The 27,014-nt window shown below is 40.8% G+C and overlaps 1 protein-coding gene across 1 annotated transcript in view; it reads right to left on the bottom strand.

The window, feature by feature from the left end:
• The window catches only part of LOC136864337 (uncharacterized protein KIAA2013 homolog), a 299,319-nt gene that overhangs the window by 138,764 nt on the left and 133,541 nt on the right, over positions 1-27,014 (bottom strand). The window lies entirely within an intron of this gene.

The following is a 27,014-nucleotide window of genomic DNA, read 5'->3' as shown; positions in this document are numbered from 1 at the left end:
TATCAGGTGAGATTTGCCCTTCCATCAGTTATATGTCTTATCAAACTTAGAGTCCTTAATTTATTGAGAATCCTGGAATCCACACTGACACTAATAGGCAGGAATTAGATTAAATTAACAGCAATATCTTTCTTTTGCAGTGAAAATATTAAAGAAAGATATTACATACCCATACCCTACATCATCTTAAGATAGATCAGATAGAAGCTCATTTAACATGCACACAAATATACATAGCTTGGCACCACTATAAATGACACACAGGATAGTTCTGGAGAGGTAAGAGCCCACAATGAGAAAGCCAGGGTTACCTTCAGTAACATGAATAACCACTTCAAAAGCCATGAGATAATAATGAACACAAAGTTACAACTTCTTCACTATTATGTGTTCTCTATTTTCGTTTAATAGCACTGAAACATGGGCACTGACAAAGGCAGTTAGCAAGATGCTGGAGGCTTTGGAGATGTGGCTATATAGGATGATATTGAGTGTATCATAGACAGACCATATGACAAACAATGAAATTCTATGGAGAATGAAGAAAGACTGCAGTGAAAATAAGAATGCATCAATATGTTGGTCACACTATGAGGAATAAAAGCAGGTAGCAGCTACTGTAATGCATTCTGAAAGGGAAGTTACCAGGAAAGAAAAGTGTTGGTAGAAGATGGATATCTTTGTTAAAAATTTCAAGAACATAAACACCGAAAACAATCACAGAACTATTCCAAGCAGTGGTCAACAGGAATGACACAGCTACGATGGTTGCCAACATATGGAACAGACAGGGATCACAAGAAAAAGCGACCTACAGTATGCTTTAACATCAGTCACCAGGCTAAGTTATTCTTTCCTTCAGAAGTAAAGGCTTAAGTCAACATAGTAATGCATTGTGTTACATTGAGATATCCATGTTCTACTGTTTCTAATACACATCCTGACACGGACAAGAGGTTCATAAATAATGGTACTGTAAACATACACAATACACAATCAAGGAATATACTATTAAGGCAGGTTCACACAGAGTCAAGAACTAGCTCTACTTGTTTTGAGTATGTGCTACAACTTGCTTAATGAACACAGGGACTCACGACCTTCTCCACTTCACATGGAACAAGTTCCTTCATTGGTTGTATGTTTCTCGCCCACTGTTCCATCATGGCAGAACGTGAAAGCTGTGAAAGTTGTTTGCAAACTGTTAATACAAGAGTTGAAAAGAAATTTTAAAAACACAAACTAAAAAGGAAGGCAAGTGTAGGTTTGTGACCAAGTTACTCAGTGCTACCAATAGTATTTGCAGGGAGTTATTCTTGCAGAATCAAAATGGATACAGAAACATTAGGAGGGAGCCAAATCTGTTTTGGTTTTTGCTTAACAAAGTGGAAATGATTCAGAACAAAAGACTCAAAATGAGATCAATTCTGGCAGAAACAACACTTCATGAAGGACTTAATTGTTTCATCTGTCCACTTTTCAATCAACAAGCTCCCTGCTAGATGGTCATCGATGTCAGAAAGGTGTGTTTCTTCTAGCGCTTTGATGTTGAGCTACTTTGAGCTTCTGAATCCAGATTTGATTCAGTTTCATTTATTTCCAAGTTCCGTTTTAAATACGAACGCATTATTGAAAATCATAGGACCCTAGGTTTATATATAGAATCAATAAAGGCTCCAGATTTCTTCAAGCTCGCAATATTTTTTTGATTTCCTAATAGCACGAAGTTCTAATATTTTTTCTTTTATTATTTGTGCCACTTTACAAATACTGAAACCACCAATGTTCATCCCTTGCATCTTGGATAATTCACACTTCAGAATTTATTTTCCATGAACCTTCTTTTTTGTGATACAACTTGACAAACTACTTCACCTGCGCATTACTCCTTTGATACGCAGACATGATGTTGTCACCCCTTCCACAGGATGAAGACTGAAGCGGTCATGGTCACTTCAACCAGTCAAAGATTTCACAACCCACCTTTTCAAGAGCAGGCACGACCCCCACTCCCACTACCTATGGTTCATACAAGGTAGTGATCATGATCAGCTGGCTAATGGGAGTGCTATCACCCAGTTCACAACTGCGTTTGAACCAAGCTTTAAAGAAAGGGAAAGACAATGTTAGAATTTCTTAAGGCATCAACAGCAGTGTGAAAATATGCCCTATTGGGAACAAGAATTAATACTCCACTGCAGACATAAAATACTGCTTTGACAATCTTGAACATACTGACATAGGAACTCGAGCTCAGACAATACTGGATACAAGCCTGTCGGAGAGCATGCAGTTATGTTTAGAATTCTTTAACTTCTATTACCAGGGTGGCCAGCGATCTAGCCTTTTTTTATTCAAAGTTCTTTCCAGGTTTTCCACGTGGTAAATAAGTTTTTCCAGGTTTTCTTCCTAGTTATATCTGAAGTTTTTCCATGTTAATTACCAAATTATAATGTTGAATTTACACCAGGATTGTAATTTGGGCATGGAAGAAAAGTGAAATACTGAAGTTGAGCTGTTTTGAAAAATAATGATTTGTCTGTCAAAAAAAATAAAAAAGGGTGTAGTACAGATATGTTAGTAATGGCAAAAGATTTTTAAAAATTCTGCCAAACGGAACAATATGGTGTGATCATTTTCGGTAGGCCGAATGGGTGTACTTTCAGAAAAATAAGCAAGGTGATGATAGTGGTGATTTTTTTTTTTTGCTAGGGGCTTTACGTCGCACCGACACAGATAGCTCTTATGGCGACGATGGGATAGGAAAGGCCTAGGAGTTGGAAGGAAGCGGCCGTGGCCTTAATTAAGGTACAGCCCCAGCATTTGCCTGGTGTGAAAATGGGAAACCACGGAAAACCATTTTCAGGGCTGCCGATAGTGGGATTCGAACCTACTATCTCCCGGATGCAAGCTCAGAGCCGCGCGCCTCTACGCGCACGACCAACTCGCCCGGTGATTGTTGTTTTAAGAGAAGTAAAACTAGGTAACCATACTATCTGAACAAATTAATTGGAAACCAAAAATTTTTTTTTAAAATATGTAAAACTACTTAATAATAATAATAATAATAATAATAATAATAATAATAATAATAATAATAATAATAATACTGGCTTTACTTCGCACTACTTTCATGGTTTTCGGAGGTGCAGATGTGCCTGAATTTAGTCCCGCAGGAGTTCTTTTATGTGCCAGTAAATCTACCGATAAGAGGCCGACTTATTTTCCACCTTTAAATACCACCGGACTAAGCCAGGATTGAACCTGCTAAGTTGGGGTCAGACAGCCAACACCTCAACTGCCTGAGTCACTCAGCCCAATAAAACTTTCTTTCCTTTTTTTGTTTTTTAACAATTTGCTTAATGTCACACCGACACATATAGGTCTTATGGCGATGATGGGATAGGAAAGGCCTAGGAGTGGGAAGGAAGCTAGTGGCTTTACGTCACACCGACATAGAGAGGTCTTATGGTGACGATGGGAGAGGAGAGACGTAGGAGTTGGAAGGAAGCGGCTGTGGCCTTAATTAAAGTACAGCCCCAGCATCTGCCTGGTGTGAAAATAGGAAACCACGGAAAACCATCTTCAGGGCTGCCGACAGTGGGATTCGAACCCGCAAGCTTACAGCCGCGCGCCACTAACCGCATGGCCAACTCGCCCGGTAGAGGGAAGAAAACGACTGTGGCCTTAATTAAGGTACAGCCCAACATTTGCTTGGTGTGAAAAGGGAAACCAAAGAAAACCATCTTCAGGGCTGCCGACAATGGGGTTCGATCCCACTATCTCCCGGATGCAAGCTCACAGCTGCGTGCCCCTAACAGCGCAGCCAAATCACAAGGTCCAGCAAAAACTATTTATTAAACGGAGGAATTTGAAAATGATTTTTTAAATAATTTTTTTTAAAATATTAATTTTGAAATTTCTTAATGTGATTTTATTAAGCCGAAAAGTAGTAATGGGTAGTCTGAGACGAGGTCTCAAGATTTCTCAAAAATTTCTCGAGACTAGCGCAGGCACTATTTCTTGCGAGAAATTTTGAGAGATCTCGAGAGTGTTGTCCCCGCATTATATGATGAGCAGTGTGTCGTAGGCCTACAGGTAGACTGAGCTTAATGTTGTTTATGCCAAGTATGCGAATAGCCAACCACAGGCCTTCTCCATGCCGCCAATATGTGTCAAAAAACGGCTAGGGCGTTCATTTGTTTCATTTCTACCGAGGTCTATTTCGAGGCAGTATAACAATTATAAAGGATAAGCATTCTGGCATTGTATGCAGCAGTGAGTACACGAATGAGCAGGCTAAGTACAAAAACTGACAGCTACTGTAGGTACCCCTACCTGGATACTAGAGACGTGCTATTCGAACTCGAGACGGGACAAGGTGCGCCTTGCTGCATATGCAACCGCCATTACGCATGAGTGGAACGTGTAATCTAAAATGCCCGAGTTTCCTCCAGTTCTTTCGACAGGTCGATGTATATCGTTATCAGACCCCACATTCAATTCTCATATGACTACTGTTTGTGTTTACCAATATTTTGGTGATGAAGGGAATAAATCCTTACAATGTCAGAGTGATGATAGCAAACACTTGTAATCGAGTAGGTTTGTCTTCCAGGCAGGATGCCTCTTCATCTATGTGTTCAGAGGTGACTATACAGTCCAATGCGGTAGTTACACAATTTGCCACAGTGATGACAGGTAGTCCCAGGTGGAGCAATCATGTTATTTCTATATCTCCTCAGCATTTCTTTTTCTTTCCTACGTTGCCTCTTGACATTTGCTGTACGTCGGCAGTTTTCTTCAAAAGACAGTGTGCCGTAATGGACTAGTGATCTCCAGGATGAACGGTCAAGGGCTAAGTTCTCCCAGTTATCAACATCAATGTTACATCTCTTCAAGTTAGCCTTGATTACATCTTTAAATCGCTTCCTCTGACTGCCTACACAGCGTTTACCTACTGATAGCTCAGAGTAAAACACTTGTTTGGGAATGCGATTATTGGGCATATGAACTACGTGCCCTGTCCATCGTAGCTGGCATCTTAAAACCATCAATTATATACTGGTGGTGTGTGCCTCTTCAAGAACGCTGATATTTCTGTGCCTGTCTTGCCAAGTTATTTGCAGTATTCTCTTCAAGCAACGTTGATGATACTGTTCCAGCTTCTTAAGGTGTCGACTGTAGCATGTTCAGGATTCAGATCCATAGAGTAAGGTTGGAACTACAACAGAATTGTACACAAGAATGTTGTAATATTGACATCATGATTGTCAAACACTCGAGATAGTAACTTCGCAAAGGATGCTCCTGCACGGTTAATTCTGTGTTGGATTTCTGAATGTATATTTGCGCTTGATGAGGGGGTGCTGCCAAGGTATGGGAAGGTGTTTACAACTTGAAGGTTCATTCCATCAATTGTGACACTGATATCTCTTTGACCTTCCCCAGGGGCTGGCTGGTATAGGATCTGTGTTTTGCTGGTATTCAGTTTGAGTCCGATCTTGTTGTATGCATCAGAAAAAGCATTCAGGATTATCACAAGCTCTTCTTGTGTCTGAGCTACGACAGCATTATCATCAGCATAATGTAACTCAACTAATGCTGCAGACGATGTCTGAGTTCCTGCCTTTAAACGGCTCAAATTAAAAAGTTTACCATCCCTCCTGTAAGTTATATTAATTCCTGGAGGGAGATCATCTCTGACAAGTTCCATGACAGCGGCAACATACAAGGAAAACAAAGTGGGGGCTATCACACAGCCTTGCTTAACACTGGTATTGATATGGAATGGTTCTCCAATACAGCCGTTGCCAATGACAGCTGCCATCATATCAATGTAGAGCAATTTCAAGATGGCAATAAATTTCTGCGGAAAGCCATATAGAGCTAAAATTTTCCACAAAGCTTCTCGGTTCACAGAGTCAAATGCCTTAGTAAGATCAATAAAGGCAATATAAAGAGGTCTATTTTCTTCTCTACATTTTTCCTGGAGTTGACGAGCTGTGAATATCATATCTGTGGTTCCTCTAGGAGGCCTGAAGCCACACTGACTCTCTGGAAGTATTTTCTCCACCAGGGGTACAATATGATTTGCCAAGATTAGAGCAATAAGCTTTCCCAGGCACGACAGTAAGGATATTCCCCGATAGTTATTGCAGTTTGTTCGATCCCCTTTCTTAAATATGGGAACTACCAGACTGTCTCTGAAATCAGGAGGCATTTCTTCAGTGCTCCAAATTTTGACAATCAGTTCATGTATGTGTCTTATTAGTTCCTCACCTCCTTCTTTGAGAGCTTCCACTGGTATACCATCAGGACCAGAGGCTTTGTGATGCTTTGCTTGATTGACAGCATGCTTAACTTCATCTAGTGTTGGTGGGGAGCCAAGTTCTTCATTGATGGGAGCTTGTTTTAATTCATGATGGAGTACTGATCTCTTAAAAGTGTACTCTTATCGCAAGACCAAAGAGGATTCCTCCCTAAGGGTACGAACATGCCGAGTGGATTACTCCTCACTCAGTGCTCATAGCAGTGCTCTTCACTCATCACTCATCATTCAAAGGCGCACATACCGGGTAGGAGACCCTCGCTCTTTCTTCATTAATGAGGAAAAGTTTTTCATCCAGTTATGATTGTGCAGCATTCACAAGAAGATAGCGTTGTGTTCTTTAAATGTAATTTTGTTTCGTGAAAATTTTCATACTCCTCTGTATACATAATAGTACTGGGCGAGTTGACCGTGCGGTTAGGAGTGCGCAGCTGTGAGCTTACATCCGGGAGATAGTGGATCCCACTGTCGGCAGCCCTGAAGATGATTTTCCGTGGTTTCCCATTTTCACACCAGGCAAATGCTGGGGCTGTATCTTAAGGCCACAGCCGCTTCCCTCCCATTCCTAGGCCTCTCCTATCCCATCGTCGCCATAAGACCTATCTGTGTCGGTGTGACGTAAAGCAAAATAGCATACATAATAGTTAAGTATAGTAGCAGAAGTGATGATGAACTTATATGATAGCAAGCAAACTTTACTTGATTGCAAGTTCTGACAGAAGATACAGCGCACATCCAATTAATAAGAGAAAGCAGAGATTGGGTGAATTCCATCATTTCTACCAAGAACTGAAGAAAGACCCACAGAAATGTCATGACTATTGAACAATGTCAATGCAGACATTTCAGTATACGACTCCTTGGCTGAATGGCCAACGTTGATCCCTTCGATTCAGTGAATCCCGGGTTCGATTCCCGGCCGGGTCGGATATTTTAATGGCGACATTAATTCTTCTGGCTCGGGGACTCTGCGTTTGTTTCAACACTCTCCTCTTCATACTCAGACAACACACCATACTACAAACTACCACCGAAACACACAATAGTAATTACATCCCTCCACATAGGGTTGACGTCAGGAAAGGCATCCATCCGTAAAACAGAGTCAGTCAACATGTGTGATACGGTTCGCATCCGCGGCCCCAAAAGTGTGGCAAAAGGCAGTATAAAAGAAGAAGAAGAAGAATGCAGACATTACAATATTTGCTGAAAGGAACTGAAGGCAATATGAAACCACGGAAGTACAACAAATATCATGTCAGTCATATTTGCATTGAAGAAGGACTGGTCATTACAATAATGTAAGCAGTAGTAATATAACATTATTCTCCACTTCAATAAAGCAATCTGTACTTCATCGAAAAATTAAATTTACCGAGTATAAAGGTAATATTCAACATGGATATTTTACCTTCAGTGAACGCAGGCCGATAATATTATGAGTAGGCGGCCGTGGCCTTGAGCCAACCAATCACACAACAGCGCTCAAGAAGCACATCGCTCCAAAATCAAACCGATTTGATTCTTGAGGGAGGAGCGGAGAGAAGAGGGATGAGTGAAGTGCCGGCATGAACGCTACTATTGAAATGTATGGGTTTGTTTTGCATCTCTCAGCTTCCTGTGTGAAGAGAAAGGAGTGATGAGCGCTGAGCGAGGAGTAATCCACTCGGCATGTTCGTACCCTAAGGTGGTGGAACCATAAACTGCTTTTGTCGCTTGGAAGAACTGTTGTGAATCTTTACCTGCTAGATATTCCAACTCTTTTGCCTTTGCTGTCCACCATGCATTCTTAAGCTCATGGGTTTTTCTTTGGACAGTTGCTTTGGCAATACTTACGGCTTGTTTCTTAGAGTGGGAGTTCATGCCCTTCACCATGCTTGCAAGGCTTTTCTCTTCTCTGAGATCAATGCTTCAATTTCTTCATCATTTTCATCAAACCAGTCCTGATGTTTTCTGGTCTTATATCCTATTGTTTCTTTGCAAGTATCTTGAATAGTGGTCTTCAGACTCTCCCAGTGTTGCGTTACATCAGGCTGATATTCCTTCGGCAAAGTCCGATGAAGGAGCTCTCTGTATCTTGAAGTAATTTCTGTATTGCCAAACTTCTCGGTGTCAAAAGTATGTCTGAAGCTCTTCTGTTGTTTTCTCCTCTGGGTGGACAGTGACAAATGCATCACTGATCTACTAAGTCAGTGATCTGTCCAACAGTCATCAGCTTCCGTCATTGTTTTGGTGATGAGAACATCGCGTAGATCTTGCTTGCGGACGATTACATAGTCAATGAGATGCCAGTGTTTCGATCTAGGATGCTGCCATGATGTTTTGAAGCGATCCCTTTGGCGAAAGATGGTGTCGGTGATTATCAACCCATGGTCAGCACATTTTGAGAGGAGTCTAATACCATTGGAGTTTTCACTGCCAACTCCCTCCTTGCCAATGACACCATTCCATACTTTATGGTCCTTTCCCACTCTGGCATTAAAATCACCAACCAATATGATTTTATCTAGGCGATTGATGTTTGATAGGATGTCATCCAGATCTGAATAGAATGTTTCTTTGACATCATCAGAGTCTAATGTGGGGGCATATGCACAAATTACTGTGGCATGCTGATAGCTATTTAATCAAAGTCTTAATGTCATGATGTGTTCATTACGTCCAGTTGGAAGCTCCAGCAGTCTCTGAGAAGCTTATTCTTGATAGCAAAGCCTACTCCATGTGTTCGGTGTTCACTGATAGGTTTACCCTTCCAGAAGAAAGTGTATCCTGCTCCGTTTTCATTCAACTGACCTCTTTCAGCAAGATGGGTCTCCTGGAGTGCTCCTATGTCGATATTGTATCTTCGTAACTCTCTACCCACAAGGGCTGTTCTCCTTTCGGGTCTCTCATTTGAAGGGTCATCATTAAGTGTTCTTACGTTCCATGTAGCAAAATATAATTTCTTTCTTCTTCGACCGCATTGAGGTGATACCATTGGACGCGGTTATCTAATCGGTACTAGAAGTGGCTGACTATGTTTAGGGCACCTTTTCTAGCCCCTTCCCCTCGTGAGGTGAGCAGGACTGCTCAGTCGTAGATGCAGCAACCGAATTGCTCTACAGCCACAATCCTAAGCAAGACGACCGACCACACATCTACCGCCTACGTGCCAAGTAATCACATCCAGACATCACAATCCTGCCCCCGTTGCAACTTCCTGATCGCCGCAGGACTTTTGGAGGAGTCAATCTGTTGTTGGAAGACTGCTGTGCATGAGATTCTTTTAGAGTGAGAGTGTTGCTGCACTTCAACAAACGCACTGTACTTGATGACTTAAGGACTGGTTTCAATAGCAAGCCGATGCAAGACGATTGAAGGGTTCCTAGTCACTGCAGCCTTCGTCCGCCATTCCAGCCGAGGAGGGACTTGCTGTCCTTATGCCTGGTCCGCCGTTGAGGACTTTCTATGCCGTTGACCAAATATGGTTCATCCGCCTTTAGGGGAAGTTTTCCACCCCAAGGGCAAGAGAGTGCCCTGAACTTGATGAATTTATGTGTCACTTCCTACACAAAGGCTTCATCAAACCTACTAAGGGAGAGCTCACGCGCCTGTAGCCGTTGGTTCTCCCCTAGTTTGCCAGGTTTGGTACTGGCCGCCTAACCCTCGGCCAGACAGTTGCAGGTAGTACCGTCTACTGTCACATACGGTAGCAGGGTGATCTTGACCTGACACATTAACTTACATTATATACTGCTTATCAGAAACGTTGCAACTTACTTTACATGTCTCCACATTCGGAAATATTTTATTACATGTTATCATCTGATTACATGATGAATCAAATTTTGTTCAAATATTTTTTAAGAACTCATGAAAAATTAATATTGGTAATGGTTCCAAATTTCCTTCAAATGGAAATTAAACATTTGGAGACAATTTTTGGTTACTGGCATTATGTCATATTGTGATTCTTCAACGTTGAATCCATTATACAGTGATAACAATTATAACATATCATACTGACCTAATAACTGTCTTAAGAGTAAATTAATTACCTCATTGGTCTAATTTAGTAGTTCCCGAACTTTTGCAGCTGTTGGCCCCCTTCATAAGCTCTGCAAATTTCATTCCCACCAAATACCATTATTACAATTATTATGTCTGAGATACAATTATATTTGAGAATACGATTATGTAGAATAAATGAGTGGATTTCAGAAGTACCATATTATAGTTCCAAAACTGGGGGGGAGGGGGTGCCTCCTTTTAGAGGATGTGGGAGATTTACAAGAGGGTAATAGAAAACTTTCCTGGAAGAAAAAATAAATATGTGATGTGACAAATAGCAAAATTAATATGCATATGGCATTAAAACTTCAGTGAGATTCCAATCGCCCTCGTTGCCAGTTACTCATCTCCGAGTTTACAGTTTTTCTGACTAATATCACACTGCAATTCACAGTAGTTTGTATTTAAAATTCTGGTGACTGTACAGGCCAATCCTTGCGCAGAAAATACGTCCACACACTGTGCAGCTTAAATCTACTGTAAATATGAACTGGGACAAAATTATGGAAGAGGAATAGTAGAAGGAGAGAGAAAGGTGGAGAAGTACCATAAATGCCCCAACCCGGCAGGAGCTGGATGAGGGGAAAGGAGGAGGAGGATTTTAAAATTCATATTAAAGTGAAATATGGTAATCATATGGCAATGAAGTGTTAATATCAGGGTATTGCTTCAAATCCAAAATGTTGGTCTAAAGAGAAGTTTAAATAAACATGAAGCTAAATTTATTCATTAATTTTCACTTCACATTAATTTGCCTGAGAATTTTTAAAAACAATTAGCCTCTAAGAATTGAACCTGTGCTTCAGTACATAGACAAAACTGGAAGAGACATCCCTGCAACATGCGCCCACAAGATCTATTGAAAAATCACTGAAGTTTTAATGCCATATGCATATCAATTCTTCCATCCATCACATCACACATTTCTTTTTTCTTCTAAAAAATTTGTCTGTACTCCTCTTGTAAATATCCCATGTCCTCCAAGAGGAAGCACCCTCCAGTTTGGAAACTACTGGTCTAAGTGGTTAGAAGTCAGGCTTGTTTAGAGCGAGAATGTTCCAGTTGATCAAACACAATTTATAATTCAAACAAAATAAAACAATAACATTTTTAAATTTTGGATTGTAACTTCTCGTTTGTCTTGTAAACTGTTCAACTGACTGGAAAGGTTTTCACAATCTTGCCTTGCTGGATCATTTTCAACCATAATAGGAATGGCAGTTTACAGCAACTGACTCTTGGGAGGGTAACACTTCATTTCTTGTATCTGCTATCAACGTTGCGGCTAGAAAGGCATTCATGTAAGATTTATTTGTATAATGCAGACGATTTAAAGTCTGTCTGTTCAATGAGAATGTTTGTGTTTGAGAAATAGAGCTATTTTTTCTAAAATAAATTTAAGGGGTACTCTCAGTTTCAATTTGACCATACATCACCACCTTACAATATACATATTAAAAATGAAATGAACAGATAAACCAAATACAAAGAAGTACAGTGTCCCTTATTGCTCATTTACTTACAAAAGTTCCAAACTGGCAGTAGAGCATGATCACTGCAGTCTTCACACTCTTTCTCTCCTTGCTTTTGGTGTCAATCACCAGACAAAGGCCTTTCAGGAACCTTGAATTCACATAACTAATAGGTTTAAAAAGAACTAAAGGAATGTAAATCAACTTATGAATACAAGGTTTGTAACTGTGCTTAGATGCAATAATGCTCTTGTAGGAGTCATGGTCAAGTTAATTATTAAGCAGCATTGTTCACACTCGCTCGTTGAAATTAATAATAATATTATTATTGATTTTTATGTCCCACTAACTATTTTCTACGGTTCATGGAGACTCCAAGGTGCCAGAATTTAATCTCGCAAGAGTTCTTTTATGTGCCAGTAAATTTACCGACACGAGGCGGACGTATTTGAGCACTTTCAAATACCACCGGACTGAGCCAGAATCGAACCTGCCGAGTTGGGGTCAGAAGGTCAGCGCAACCGTCTGAGCCACTCAGCCTGGCGTCATTGAAATTGGGATGTTTCCCATAGTGTTAAAAAAGGGGCAGTACAGAAGATTTCTTCTCTGTATGGTACTGTTGGAAATATGATTTGTCTATCAAGTTGCTTAAAATGTTTACATAAGTTTATTATTTCTGTTTCCCACAAGCCAGATCAGGATTTTTTGGTCAAGGGTTGAACTATCCAAACTAGCATTTCACAGTCATCTGAAGTTAACAGGCAATTCTCCACATGCTTTCCAGCCACTCATAGAACTTCACAGCACTGATATGACTCCCCTTATTCCTTGCTCTTTTTTCAAAGAGGCACGCTTTCAAACATTTTCTGTTTTCTCTTAGTTTTATGTTATACTGACAGTCAGGTCTTATGGCAATGATACAAGAGGACAGGGTTAGGAATGGGAAGAAAGTGACCTTGCCTTTAATGAGGTACAGCCCCTGCTTTTGACTGGTGTGAAAATAGGAAACTACTGAAAACTATCTTCAGGGCAATGTCAGAGTATTCACATCATAATTAGGTACTTCGGTATATGACGGTGCAGTGCGTAGTTGTGTCTAATTGTATGCGACAACTTTAAGACGATGTCCGAAAGGCAACGTAAGTCATGGATATACGTTGTTTTGGAGATGCCCCATAGCACAGCCAGCTGTGATGTTTATTCAAAAGGAGTAAATACGTCAGCAAAAATACTTCTGGGATGATCCGGCACTTAAAAATAGTAGCGGCGATAGGAGAGGGAGGCAGTTGCCATTGTGGAGAAAACATTGCATCTGTATCCCTTTTTAGCCAGCTGAAATTGGTAATTATTTTTTGAAAGCAATTTCTTCAAGCCCTGTTGTCTTTTCAGCTCTTACTCTATTTTCTTAAATTGTACAAACGTTTTGGCAGAAATACGCACAAAATGTCGTTTGTCGCGGCTAACCGATTTGTATAGCGCCACAGCAAGTAGTGAAAACTTTGCATTTGCATGTGCTGTGAAAAAGGGTAGCAGTCCTATATTTGCCAAAGTTATGGACACTGAGGTATGATTCACCCGCTTGCTGTGCGCAATTGTCAATCTAACAGTCTCTTCAGTGCCTGTTAGTTTCTTAGTATGTAGTCAATTAATAAATGATTTTAATTATTTTATCTTGCCGTACTTTTATTAAATTGTAATACATGTGTAATTGTTCCTTTGATGAAAGTTTTATTGTATAGTAAGTAAGTTATGGAATCAAAATATTAGAAAAACTCTTTTTACCACACTTAAGTTCGTAAACTGTTACCTCTCTATCGAAATTTGCTCAGAGAGCTTCACAAACACACCATTTTGAAGTTTTTTTTCACTTTTATGTACAAACCCCCCCGGTCGCATTATCCCGCAATCCCGGGTACTTCTTGTTGTCTGTGCAGTTTTTTCTCCCCTCACTTTTAATTCCCAATCGTCGCTACTGCTTAAAAATGCATAATATCTATGAAGGGGAATCGTCACCAAAAATTATACATGTGGGTGGGGGCGGTATAATAATACCCACGGTATCCCCTGCCTGTAGAAAGAGGCGACTAAAAGTGGCTCTTAACTTGGGAGCGTGGGTTGGCGACCACGAGGCCCTCAGCTGAGTCATGATATTGCTTCCACTTGTGCCAGGCTCCTCACTGTCATCTATCCTGTCCGACCTTCCTCGATCAACTCTTGTTCTTTTCCGACCCCGAAGGTATTACAGCACTCGAGGTCTAGGGAGTTTTTCACTTTCACGCCCTTCGTGGCCCTTGTCTTCCTTTGGCCAACACCTTCATTCTTCGAAGTGCCGGATCCCTTCCATTTTTTCTCTCTGATTAGTGTTGTATAGAGGATGGTGGCCTACTTGTACTTCCTCTTAAAAAATAATCACCACCACCACCAATTGTCACTCACAGAACACCTCCGGCTTTGTCTACACCACAAGAAGCTACCCTGCCGACAACAATTGCAAGGTATCCAGGCAGGTGTACGTCCTGTCTACAGTTATTAACAAATTATAACGTAAGGGTTATTCAGCTAATATGTCCACCTGAAATAACTCGTGAACAGTTTAAGATACTGACATTCTGTTTTCACTTTCGTTAATGGTATTAAGGGGCTCATAGTCCAACATGCAGTACTTTTCCAGGCTTTTGACAAGATTTATCCGCACACACGTTTCCAAATGAGAACTGCTGATGATATACTATCAAGCTTATGCTCTTAGTTACTGGGACGTCGCACAGCTGGCAGCACAGAATCGGTCTTGAGAGCGTTGTCCATTAACCCTGTCGAAAGAAGAGGAGGAGGAAAATCACACTCTCTTCATTTGTTTGTCCTTTGGGAATAGTAAAAGAAAAAAGAGAGAGAGATAAAGTGGCAGAAATATTTGGAGCACACACATCACCTCATCCTTAAAAAAATGAAAGAAGTGGATCCCACTGATCTAATAATCTGTCTAAACACGTGACTTGGGATAACTACCTTGTGCACACATGCTTCGACAACTTCTTTGTTTCTCTTCCATGTGTACTTTGAAATTTCTGAAGACTTTCTATTCTTTTGGCACTCTTTTCCAGGTAATAAAAAATATCAACAAGAATTTCATCAATTCTAACTGGTAAAGTTGAAGCAGGTTCTTCATCAGCTAAGTTAATTAGATGGCAGCTGCAACCAATGCCAAAAATATCCTGAGCTGCTTTAAAAACTGCTAGAACTCCATTTTTCTGTCCAATCACAATAGGTGCATTGTCAGAACAGAATGCCAGACAGTTCTTAATTGGCAATTTATTTAATTCCAACTGCAACAGCAGCAGTTTTCCTTATGTTGCGCCCTATTGAAACCCCTTCCAATGCAGGTACCGATAAAACAGTACTTATAATACGTTCTCAAGCAGCATCATAAAAAGTAACCACTATGGGATACAACTTGGAATCGGTATCATTGCTTCCATCTGTTGACAAAGAAAATGGACTGTTCCATAAACAAGTAACAATGTCCTATGTTGCAGTACGCACTATTTCATTCAGGACACACATTTTTGTTCGACCACAACCACACTTTTCTTGCGATTTTTGACGTAGGTAACATCTTTCTGAACAAGGCTCCTGCATGAGCAGCTGCACTCAATGTTCCACTAAAACGAGAAGTAAACACATGGCCTTCATTACATTGTAAACATTATCTCAACTTCGGCAAAAAAAAAAAAAACCTTAATTTTCTGATTTTCTCCCTTAGATTTCAAATTACCAAGATGTTTAACACACTTTGCACGATTAGTCAGGTCGTTTTTGCCGGCATGTGCTATGTTAATATCACAAGAGTACACGGTACAAAACGCAAATCTGTAACCTTTTCTCGATTTCAGTATACATGAGAGACTCAAAGAATAGACTTTCCTAAACACCTGATGATAATGGTTTTTCATAGATTTATTCATGATTACCAACAAACAACGATCATAAGACAAAATAAGCAACAAACACAATTCACGTTACTCCATAACTACATAACCTCAGCTTCGCAATACATGGCAATAAATATGAAGCAAATTAAGCGGCCAACATAATTTACATGTTTTTTCATAACTACAACATAACCTATGCTTTGTAATTCATTGTTAAAAACAAATTATTTTTTATACAGGATGGTAAATGTTAACGAACGAATCAATACAAAGAACAAGCGTATGGTTATCCAAGAATCAGGTCTCAACAAATCAATATCGAATGACTGGGATTCAGGACGCATCCTGTATTCCCAGTAGAAGACTGTAACAACCGGATAAATATAAATCAGAACAATGTATCGAATATTTGCTGGTCACACAGAGTGTAACGGCGGCATGCAGAGCTTGTCCTAGCACAAATTTTAAAACAAGATCTTGGTACGTAAAATCGTAAAATATTATACTTCATCCGTAAAATACACTGTATTTCCATAAATTTTATGGACAAACTGTAAAAGTTGGCAGGTATGCATCTGTAAAGACAGGTAGCACAGCCAGATACTGGTGAACAAAGTCCTGGAAATACTTTTGATGAAAAGAGGAGTCCGTGTTCACCTTGGGTCCATGGAGTAGATCTAGCTGTATATCCAGCTGCAGAACTAGCCACTATGGGTCTCCTGAAGACAACCTATGACAACCACATCTAACTCATAACACAAAGCTATAAATTCGAAGCCCGACCGACCATGTGGCATTCGGTCAGTTTTGGTACCTCAGGTGGTATCAGGTACAAAAGGTGCATTAATAGCCTGGATGTAGTGGCATTTCACAAATTTTGGCAGCAAACATGAGTAGTATCTGCTGCCATCTTATTCATAAAGGTTGCACTCCCAATTCAGCGAGCAAGCTGGAAATGGGGCTAGTATGGAAAGCTCCGGTAGCCAGCGTAACTCCACTATGGTGGATACTATCGCAAAGTTTCAGTGTAGACCATGATGCTGAACCACAAGCCACACTACCATAGTCCACACAGGACAGAATCGTGGCCGTGTAAAAACGTAACAGCACTCCATGCTCAACCTCCCAGGAGGTGCTGCTGAAAAACTTAAGCACATTAAGTCTATTCATGTAGGTTACCTTCAAACAATAGATGTGGTTCTGCCATGTTAGTCACTTATCAAAATGGAGACCCACGAACCGGCAGGTGTCTACTACTGTAAGACGCCGTTTCGCAAGTGGAGGTCTGGTTCAGGATGGACAATCTGATGTTCACAGAAGTGTACAACTGAGGATTTTGCCACTGTTAATAGCTTGCTGTAGCTGTTTCTTAGCAATTGCCATCCTTCCGGAGCTGTAATGCAGAGCTAAATCGTCTACATACAGCGATGGAATGACTGCAGGCCCAGTAGAGACAACTATGCCATTGATGGCGATTGCGAACAGCGCGATACTCTGTACAGATCCCTGTGGTACCCCATTTTCTTGAATGTAATATTGCAAAAAAGCATTCACCAACTGGACTCAAAAGAGCCGGAGGGACATAAAGGTCTCAATAAATGTACATAAATTACTCCGAAATCCTCAATGGTGCAGTGTGGAGATTATCTCAAACCGCCAGGAAATGTTGTAAGCTTTTTCAGGTCAAAAAACACTGCAAAAAGGTGTTCCTTCCAGAGAAAGGTGTCCTGAATGGTGTTCTCCAGGCTAACCAGATCGGTGGCAGTACGATGAGAGCAAAAACCACACTGGTAGTTAGTCAGGAGACCTGGCTCCTCCAAAGCCCACACACGTCGTCTGTTCACCATCCTTTCAAACAGCTTTCAGAGGCCATGTGTAAGGCATATTGGCCTATAAATATCCAGAAGTTTTGGATCTTTACCTAGTTTGTGAACTGGTATTACAATTTCCTCACAACCTTGAGATGCAAACTCACCCTCACTCCATATTTTGTTGAACAGGGTGACGATATCTTAAGACATCGCTCACTCAAATGTTTAAGCATTTGATTGTGTATTTTGTCCGGCCCAAGAGCAGTGTCCCTGCACAGCATGAGTGCACTCTGTAATTCCCACTCCATAAAAGGCACATTATAGGAATGCAAAGAACTAGAGGCGAATGATAGGTGATTAGCCTCCACCTCATGCCTGATAGGCAGAAATGCAGGGTCACGTCTCCCACAGCTGGACGTCTCGACGAAATGTGATGTGATGTGATCTGCAATGACTGAAGGGATCGTAACTACATCTTCATTAATGGAGATTCTGGGGACTGAGGGAGTGTTCTGGACTCCCAAAATACGGCAGAGTTTGGTCCGCACTTGTGATGATGGAGTATGTGCCATCATGGAAGACATCTTTTAATAATAATAATAATAATAATAATAATAATAATAATAATAATAATAATAATAATAATAATAATAATAATAATAATAATAATAATCATCATCATCATCATCCTGAGAAAGTAGAAGCATTTGGAGAGTGAAGCACAGAAAACTCAAAGCAACAACGTATGGGTAATTTCAATGTACAAATCGGAAGGAAACAACAGTTTCAGAAAATAGTTGGCTTCTAACTGGCTCATAACAGAACAAACACAAATGGTAAAAGGCTTACTGAACTGTGCGAAACATTTTACCTTAAACTCATGTCCACTTACTTCAAGATACTTCCAAGGAGAAAGAAAACTTTGTGCTCTCCATGAAAAGACCTAGGTGAATATCAGCTGGACCATACTGCCATCTCAGGATGAAACAGTAGAGAAATTATGAATGCAGAAGTTTGGAAAGGAGCCAATCTAGACTTGGATCACTTCTTAACATGCATAAAATTCGGCCCTCTTCCATTAAAAAAAAAAGACTGCGTCTGAATAGGGTCATAACGATAAACCCTGAAAAGCTGCATGATAACAGAAACAAGACTGCTGTGGGAAAGGAAAGTGGAGACCTGGGCAGATATCCGGGAAAACATGGCAAATGCAGCCAAGGAAACTGCACCATAACAACGAACACTCGGACTCCGATGGTGGACCAAAGACTACGACAAGGCAACTGACAGAAGATCAGAGGCTTACAAAGCATGTATAGTATGCAGAAAAAATGAATGACAAATTCGAGGCATACAAAGCAGTGCGCAAACCGACAGCAAAGACCCTCCAGCAAGACAAAAGGAACCAAATTCTGAGGAGATCTACAGGACTGAGGTAGAATTCAAGAAAAACAATATTAGAACCTTCTACAGGACTGTCAAGCAACACTTAAAAGGGTATCAAGCATCAGGCTTGAGTTTTCGAAGGGAAGATGGAAAAGTGGCAGTGAACAAGGATGAAAATTGTGAGATTTTGGCCAGATACTTGGAGAACCTGTTAAATTGTGAAGAGCCCAAAGATAAATGGCCTAGGAAAAATCCAGAACAAAGGAACAAAGATTCAGTCCCACTAGACGAAACAGAACTTCGTAAAATAATTGCGGAACTGAAGAATAACAAAGCCGCAGGTGAAGACTCTGTCACAGCACAGATGCTGAAATGTGGTGGAGAAATGACAATTAAAACTTGAAGGCAAGAAATAGAAAAGATCTGGGAATCTGAAGTTAATCCCTGTTGATTGGAAAACTGCTCTGATTCATCCTTTATATAAGAAATGATCCTAATAACTACCACAGCATTTCCATTGTTCCCGCGACGTACACGGCACTATCCAAAACACTGCAGATAAGGCTAGTGGAGCAAATAGATCATCAGCTTGGAGAATATCAAGCGGGATTCAGAAAAGGAAGATCGTGTGTGGACCAGACCTGGAGCCTGAAAAGAGTACTGGAAAACTACATCTCAAAAGATTTGATAGTGGTCTTTGTAGACTTCAAAAAAGCATAGGATTCAGTTGACGGGGACGTGCTGCTCGACATATTGGTAGAATTTGGAGTAGATGCCAAAAGAAATGAAATTATTATGCAGACATTAATGGACTGGTTCAAAAGGAAAATTCATGGGGGAACTCTCGAAGGAGTTTGAAATCAAAACAGGGGTCACACAAGGTGATGGGCTATCTCCGGTTCTTTTAAACTGTGCTCTGGAGAAGATCATCTGTGAATGGCAAAAAGAACTGGACAAGAAAGGACTGCTCAACCAAATATATATTGTAGGATCAAAAAATTGGATTAAGATCAACTGCCTTGCATTCGCAGATGACTTTACGATCGTGTCTACAAACACTAACACAGCTACAGAGGAGATAAATATACTAAAGTAGGAAGCAGATAAAGCAGGACTCCAAATTTCCTTTCAAAAAACCAAATATATGACCAATATCAAAACAGCCTCTCATCACTTGAAGAGAGAGCTTTGTAAGATAGAAAGGAGAAATCGTATAGCTGCTAGCGAGAGAGAAGCCAACTACACCAGGTGAGAGAAGATGGTCGCTGCTTTACGTAGGACACATGCTATGTTCAAGAGGAAAGCCACCTCAAGGCAAGCTAAACTAAGACACTACCATACAGTGATCAAAACAGAGTGTCTGTATGCTAGTGAATGCCTGTGAATGACAGGAATATCGGGACTAAGAGAAGCCGAGAAATTTGAAAGGAAGATCCTCCACAAGATAATGGGTCCAAAGATTGTGGATGGCCAGGAAGGGGAGAAATATGCCATGAAAATGAAAGATTGAGTCAAAGAAGAAGAGGACTCAAATTTTACGGACATCTGTTTAGAATGGATGAGAAGGAGCACACAGAACATATTTTTAAAACTCATGACAGTAGACCTAAAGTTTCTGACAAAAGGTTCAGGGTGGTAAGAAAGGAATCTTGAGCAGTCTGGATTAAATTGGGAAGACATCCTAAACTGAACAAAATATAGATAAGTGATTGACAACTTCAGAGGCCTCGATGAAGAACAGAAAATGAATAGGGGATAGACAGAGGGAAGAAAACAGGCTACCAGAGAAAGAATGCAAAGATTTTGGGCTGCAGAGAGGGCTTCCAGTAATTTGCGATTGTTGCTTAACGTGACCTCAAATGGCCATAAATGAAGGTGCCAGAATTTAGTCCCACAGGAGTTCTAATGTGTGCCAGTAAATATATCAAAACAAGGCTGACGTATTTGAGCATAGGTTTTCTCCTACTACTAGGGCGGCAATTATTCAACCAATATGATTAATAGAAGAATAAGCTATTAGTTTTCGTAGACAGCTTTGGTTTAACCCTCCCAAGGACCCAATTAGCACTGAGGTAAGGATAATTATTCTAATGAAAATGTTCATTTCAATAATATATGCTAATAGTATTAGAGGGGCAATTTTTTGTCAGGTTATTAAAACAAAGCAGTTTTTTCATTTTAAACCTTCTATTGTTGCTGGAAACAAAAAATGGAAGTGGGCGGCCCCCATTTTTAGTAACAATGCTGAACATATTAGGGTTGAAAAGATTTCGGTATTTATAAAAAAAGGGTTATTAGAGAATGCAAACATTAAAATAATAGAGAAAAGTAGTGCAGCGGATGCTAAAGCTTGCACTAGGAAGAATTTTAGGGAAGCTTCTGTTGATATAAGATTTTTGTATCAGTTATTAGGGGGAATAAAGGATAGGAGGTTAATTTCTAATCCTATTCATACCCCTAATCACGAAGTTGATGTAGTGGCAATAAGTGTACCTAAAATTAAAGTTGTAGTAAATAAAGACTTAGCAGGAGTAGTGAAGATTAAAAAGGAGGACAATCCTATTTACGGGGTATGAACCCATTAGCTTATATTTTTGTTGAAGTTATAAGTATATCTAGCATCTTCAAATACCACCAGACTGAGCCACTCAGCCCAGCACATATACTTTTCCTAAGTAGCTTTCTTACTCTCTCGAGTCAAGAAATGGGCTTTAGCACGGAGGCGCTTAGATGCAATATGGTTGGCCATTGCAGGATTTCGACGATAATTCTTAAAAGCCTGTTGGGGATCACATATGGCAACTACAATTTCGTCAGTCCACCATGGGGCCTGCTTCCGGCAAGGGATACTGGAGCAGCCAGAATGCCAGATGTTATTGAAGAAACTTGGTCATCAATAGATGCTAGCATCGGCCATCACTGCACATTTGGAAATTTCTGGCCAATTTTCCCGTCGAAGTAACCAGTGCTTCAGTAATTCAGGCTGTCTCTGATTGAAGAGCGTTGGAAATATTGGGAAATGGTCACTATCACAGAGGTCATCGTGTACTAGCCACTGTAAGGGTAAGTAGGTGCATGGTGCACAAGGTGATATCCAGGTGGGAGAATGACCTGTGGGCGCTACTGTAGTGGGTAGGTTCCCCTGTGTTGAGCACACAAAGATCGATCTGGTTGATCACTCAATAAGCCTCCCCCTAGCACAGAACGAGGGAGAACCTCACGGGGTGTTATGGGCGTTCATATCTCCCAGCATGAAGAAGGGAGGAGGTAACCAAGTGATCAAATCTTGGGAGTTCATGCACGTGAAGATCATAATCTGATGGAAAGTACATGTTGCACACCGCTGTCATTACAGGCAACGGAGTGCGAACTGCAACTTCATCAAGCCGAGCTGGTAGCGGCACTTCTTCACTGAAGATGTCGGAACAGACTAGGGTACAAACACTCCTAGTCACCGCGCCACCAACAACTATTCGGACCATGGAGTAGATGATATTTCTGATTCCTTATGGGAATCAACATTTATATCATCTGATGGCCAAGCAGGCATCAATTTTTGGTAGTGACACAAAGTCTCTCACGGTGCATTGGCACTGCTGGTGGCTACAATTAGCCTACGCAGTGGCCTCCACGGTATGCACTAGCCATGCGTCTTGGTAGGTGTGCTAGGTACCAACTGATGAGCCCAGCCTAGCACACGGGGGTGAAACGCTGGCAACCAGGGATGAGTTAGCTGGAAAATTTATAATGTCCAATAATGGACCATTTATATTGGTACCATGGAGTAGAGACGAAACCCTCTTGTAGTAGTGTTATGTCCAGGTCTCAAATGAGATTACTGTATACAAACTATGAAGGCTGCACTCACCTAAGCGACATGTATAACTATTGCAGTTCCATTGCAATATTGCCATTGTGTGGATGAGTAGAGCAACAAAATTAGGACAATTGCTTGTCCTTCTTTCGTCTACTTATCTGTCATTCTCTGCCATCATTGCTATCGTCACCATCCATGATGATGGGTGGTTCAGCCTCCATTTTCTCCTCGGAATGAGAGAGATACAGCGGCTGAACACTCCATGGATGGAGAGCCATCAGATCAGGAACTGTGGCCCTCCTTCTCGGGAGAACCACGTTCCCCAGGAAAGGATTGGTCAATAGGGCATCGTAGCCTCTCACTCTTCTGGAATATTTGGGGAAGAGCCGACAGATGGTCGGGCAGTCATCCTCGGGGAGGCGGTAACACCTGATAGGATTGGAGATGGTTTCTTCTCCAACTTTTTAAGAGAGCACTGGGGCTTGCCCTTCTCCTCCTGTTTTTTCTGGGCAGTGGTAGGGGGGCTGGAAGACTTTCCAGCCCTAGTTGGGGAAGTCTTTCCCTCTGCCCTTGTGCGGGAGAACTTCCCAGATTAATGTGGCAACATTGACAATGGCGCACTTGTTGGCTTCCCAGGAGGTACGGATACCTTCTTGGGATCTCCAGCTCCTTTGATAACCAAAGCTTGTTGGGGGCCACTTGTACTTTTCGATACTTGAGCAGTACTTGTGACTGGTACAAGCTATTTGGTGTGATCCATACGTGAGCGACCCTTTCAGCGAAGGAGACCGAGGACTCCGGACTAGCCATGAATTGAAACTTCTTCCGGGCACCTGGATAGGATAGATTATCCAGAGTTTTCATCTCCTGGATCTCCTTCTCCTGCGTGAATATGGGACACTCCTTGGAGATTAGAGCATGCATGCCTGGGGAGTTGAAGCACACAGGTGGTGGTGTTGGTGTGCAGTTGACACCAGCATGCTAACCTTTCCCACACATTCTGCAGGTCATCGAACATCGACACTGCAACAAGATGTGGCCAAATTTCTGGCAGTTGTAATACATCGTTGGAGCTGGAATATATGGCCGAACTCTCAGTCAGTACATAACAATCTTTATGTGCTCAGGCACTGTCTCGGTGTTGAAGGTCAAAATGAAAATGCCCATATCTAGCACGCTTCATTAATCTCTTCACATTGGTTACACACCGACATGCTAGGTTTCGAATCATATCACCATCGCAAGCCTTAACCAAATCCCAGTGGAAGGTAACTCCCTTGTAGGTGTTCAGGAGTTGACCGTTACTTTTGTGAACATTTTGGCCTTAATTAGCTGTCTGGACTGTTCTACTGTTGATGTCTTAAGTTCGGATAAGTCACAAAAGTTTCACATCTCCTTGACTTCACCACCAACAATTACTTCTACAGCATTACCTACCCAAAATGGACTCTCATCAGTGAAGCTCTTTCCGTCGACCCTGGAGGCTACCAGGAATAGAGGTAGATGTTCGTCATTTACATAGTCTATGGGTACTGGAGTATGCCGCTTTCTTTTCTTGACTTGATCAAAATGTCAAAAGACTGTTGTTACAAAAAATTGGTTACGCTTATTTGCTCCTAGCCTCAAAATAGTGGACACTGGCTGGAGATCAATCTGTGTTACCTGGACTGTGGCAGGTGATGCACGATGGGACAATGACACGTGAGTGATATGTAATGGCAGTAGCCATGAAAATGTATAATAGTTCTTATCTTTGTGATTAACACTAATTTGGTGAATTAGTCCCTTAACAAAACATATGATGACCCCGACATGATTATAACGCATAAATTAAGGAGTTACGACAAGATAAGATTTCCTTGCGAGCATAGAAAGGTTAGTGAAGCAATGTAAGCCAATTCGGGTGTCATTCACAAAGGTGTATAATGAAATAATGCGAAGTTTAACCAGTAAAATAGCTAAGCTGGAATCTGCACAGAAGATGCTGATAAAATTGGAGAGGTTGAGTGCTGAACTTCCCCCTCTAGATGAAAAAGTATTAGAACTAACACTGGAACAAGAGGACAATATTTACAACCACGAGTACGAAGCAGTTGAAGCATATAAAGATAATTTGGACAAAGGTAAGTTAATGATAATGAATTTCTGTACTGAAAATGTAGGCATGGTTAGTAAAATTAATGCTATTAACTTTATGCCAAGGTGCCAGAATTTAGTCCCACAGGAGTTCTTTTACGTGTCAGTAAATGTTATCGACAAGAGGCTGACGTATATGAGCACCTTCAAATACCAATGGACTGAGCCATGACTGAACCTGCCAAGCTGGGGTCAGAAGGCCAGTGCCTCAACCGCCTGAGCCACTCAGCCCAGCTGTGGGCATGGTTAGAGATCACAGATCTGATATTTCATCTGCAGCTAAAAAGAATTTAAAACTTCCTAAGTTGGAATTAGCCAAGTTTGTGGAGGGGGATATAAAGGACTGGCTCGGATTCTGGAGCATGTTTAAAAGAATCCATGAAGATTGTGATACAGAATCTGAAGTTAAAATTTCAATATCAGTTTCAGTGCACCAAATACGACAGTTGAACCGGAGAACTGGTAAATAATCACAGAATCATGCTCACCAGAAGACGTTTTAAGGTTATGGCTCAGAAATCAATTGTCAGTGATTTTATCAATCCACAAAAAGATAGACTGAAGGCTCCTCATAATTTCCTCGAACGTGAAGCGGAGGAAGAAGAAAGGATAACTTTGCAAAGGCAGGTTTTGTTTTCTCTGATAACAAAAAACAAGAGAAGGCAAGAGGGAAAATTTCTGAAGACATCTCTGCCAACTGCAAGCTCATTGTTCTCTGAGAGTTGATCTATGGAACTTGGATACCATAGCCATATCTGATCCAGTGGAAAACAAGTCAAGAGAAGAAATGGAAGAAGCCACACGTCATTACTTTCAAAATACAGTAAATGTTAATGGGGATGGCTGATACGAAGGTCTGTTACCTTGGCTGGAGAACCATTGGTATCTACCAAACAAGAAGAAGATAGAAAAAAAGACTGATCTCTGTTTTGAATAGGCTAACCAGGAAGGAAAGTTTAGAGAATACAGAAAGGTGTTCCATGAGTGGATAAATGAGGACATCACTGAAGAGGTTCCAGAAGAAGAAAACCAAGATCTGTGTTATTATTTACCACACCGATGAATATTTAAAGAAAACTCTACCACTAAGGTGAGAGCCGTTTTCAATGGTTCCTGCAAGTCAAAGAATACGCCTTCATTGAACGAGTGCCTCAAGAAAGACCCTAATTTACTACTACAAATCCCCACGCTTCTCTTGATGTAACTAATGTTATATCACAATGAGATTCCCACCTTCCAATACTTGTCAGTTTCTTATAGCTAGTTTATTATTTACATAACATAATCCAGCTTAATCTCCGAGTACAATACTAAATAGAACATGTTTCGTTCCAATTATGGAACATCTTCAGCTAAAAGATTTAACAAAAATGGACAAGACAAATAAAACACTGGTGATGATTATAATAATGATAAGATAAAATGTTTGTTCATGTTGGGTAAAAAATTTCCAACAAGTCAGTGTCCAAGTTAATGAATAATATCGACGTAAGGGGTCTTCTTTCAAGGCCTGGAAAAGGATATGCTTGTTGAATCTTGAAGGTAAACATTAAGAATATAAAAGATATTCTTAAAATATAATTTTTGAGGGAACTCTTGAAAACAACCGTAGTTGAAGTTGAATTTAAAGTTTGACTGTTGAAATAAGTCTGAAACGAGAAATAAATTTAAGTAAGAAGGGTGCTATTTTAAAGGAGAAAACCTTGTGAGAGTATATATTGGTGAGGTGTATAAGGATACATTAAATTATTTACATCATAGTCGGTCGTGTTATGTTTTGCGTCCTCCCTTACGCTGTTTCGTCAGCTGACTGAGTTTGTATGTGTGTGAGGAGCTTGTGTTAGGCGAGGGGAAGCGGAAGGAGAAGTAGGGGCAGTAGGGGAAGTAGGGGAAATGCTGTGTAGGGTGGAGCTAATGGAGGGGAAGCGTATTAGATGTTTTTCCGGATCCTTTTTGCTGGCTTTCCTAGATAAATGCAATTTGGTAGCCCCTTCTAACAATATATTGATATCTGTTATTTTGTTAATATTCTGGCTAGGGTTTTGCTTCTGATCTATCTCAATATAAATATTTTCCAGAATA

Source organism: Anabrus simplex, chromosome 2 (genome assembly GCF_040414725.1).
Source record: "Anabrus simplex isolate iqAnaSimp1 chromosome 2, ASM4041472v1, whole genome shotgun sequence".
Classification (NCBI taxonomy): Eukaryota; Metazoa; Arthropoda; class Insecta; order Orthoptera; family Tettigoniidae; genus Anabrus; species Anabrus simplex.
This window is presented reverse-complemented; position numbering and strand designations above follow the sequence as displayed.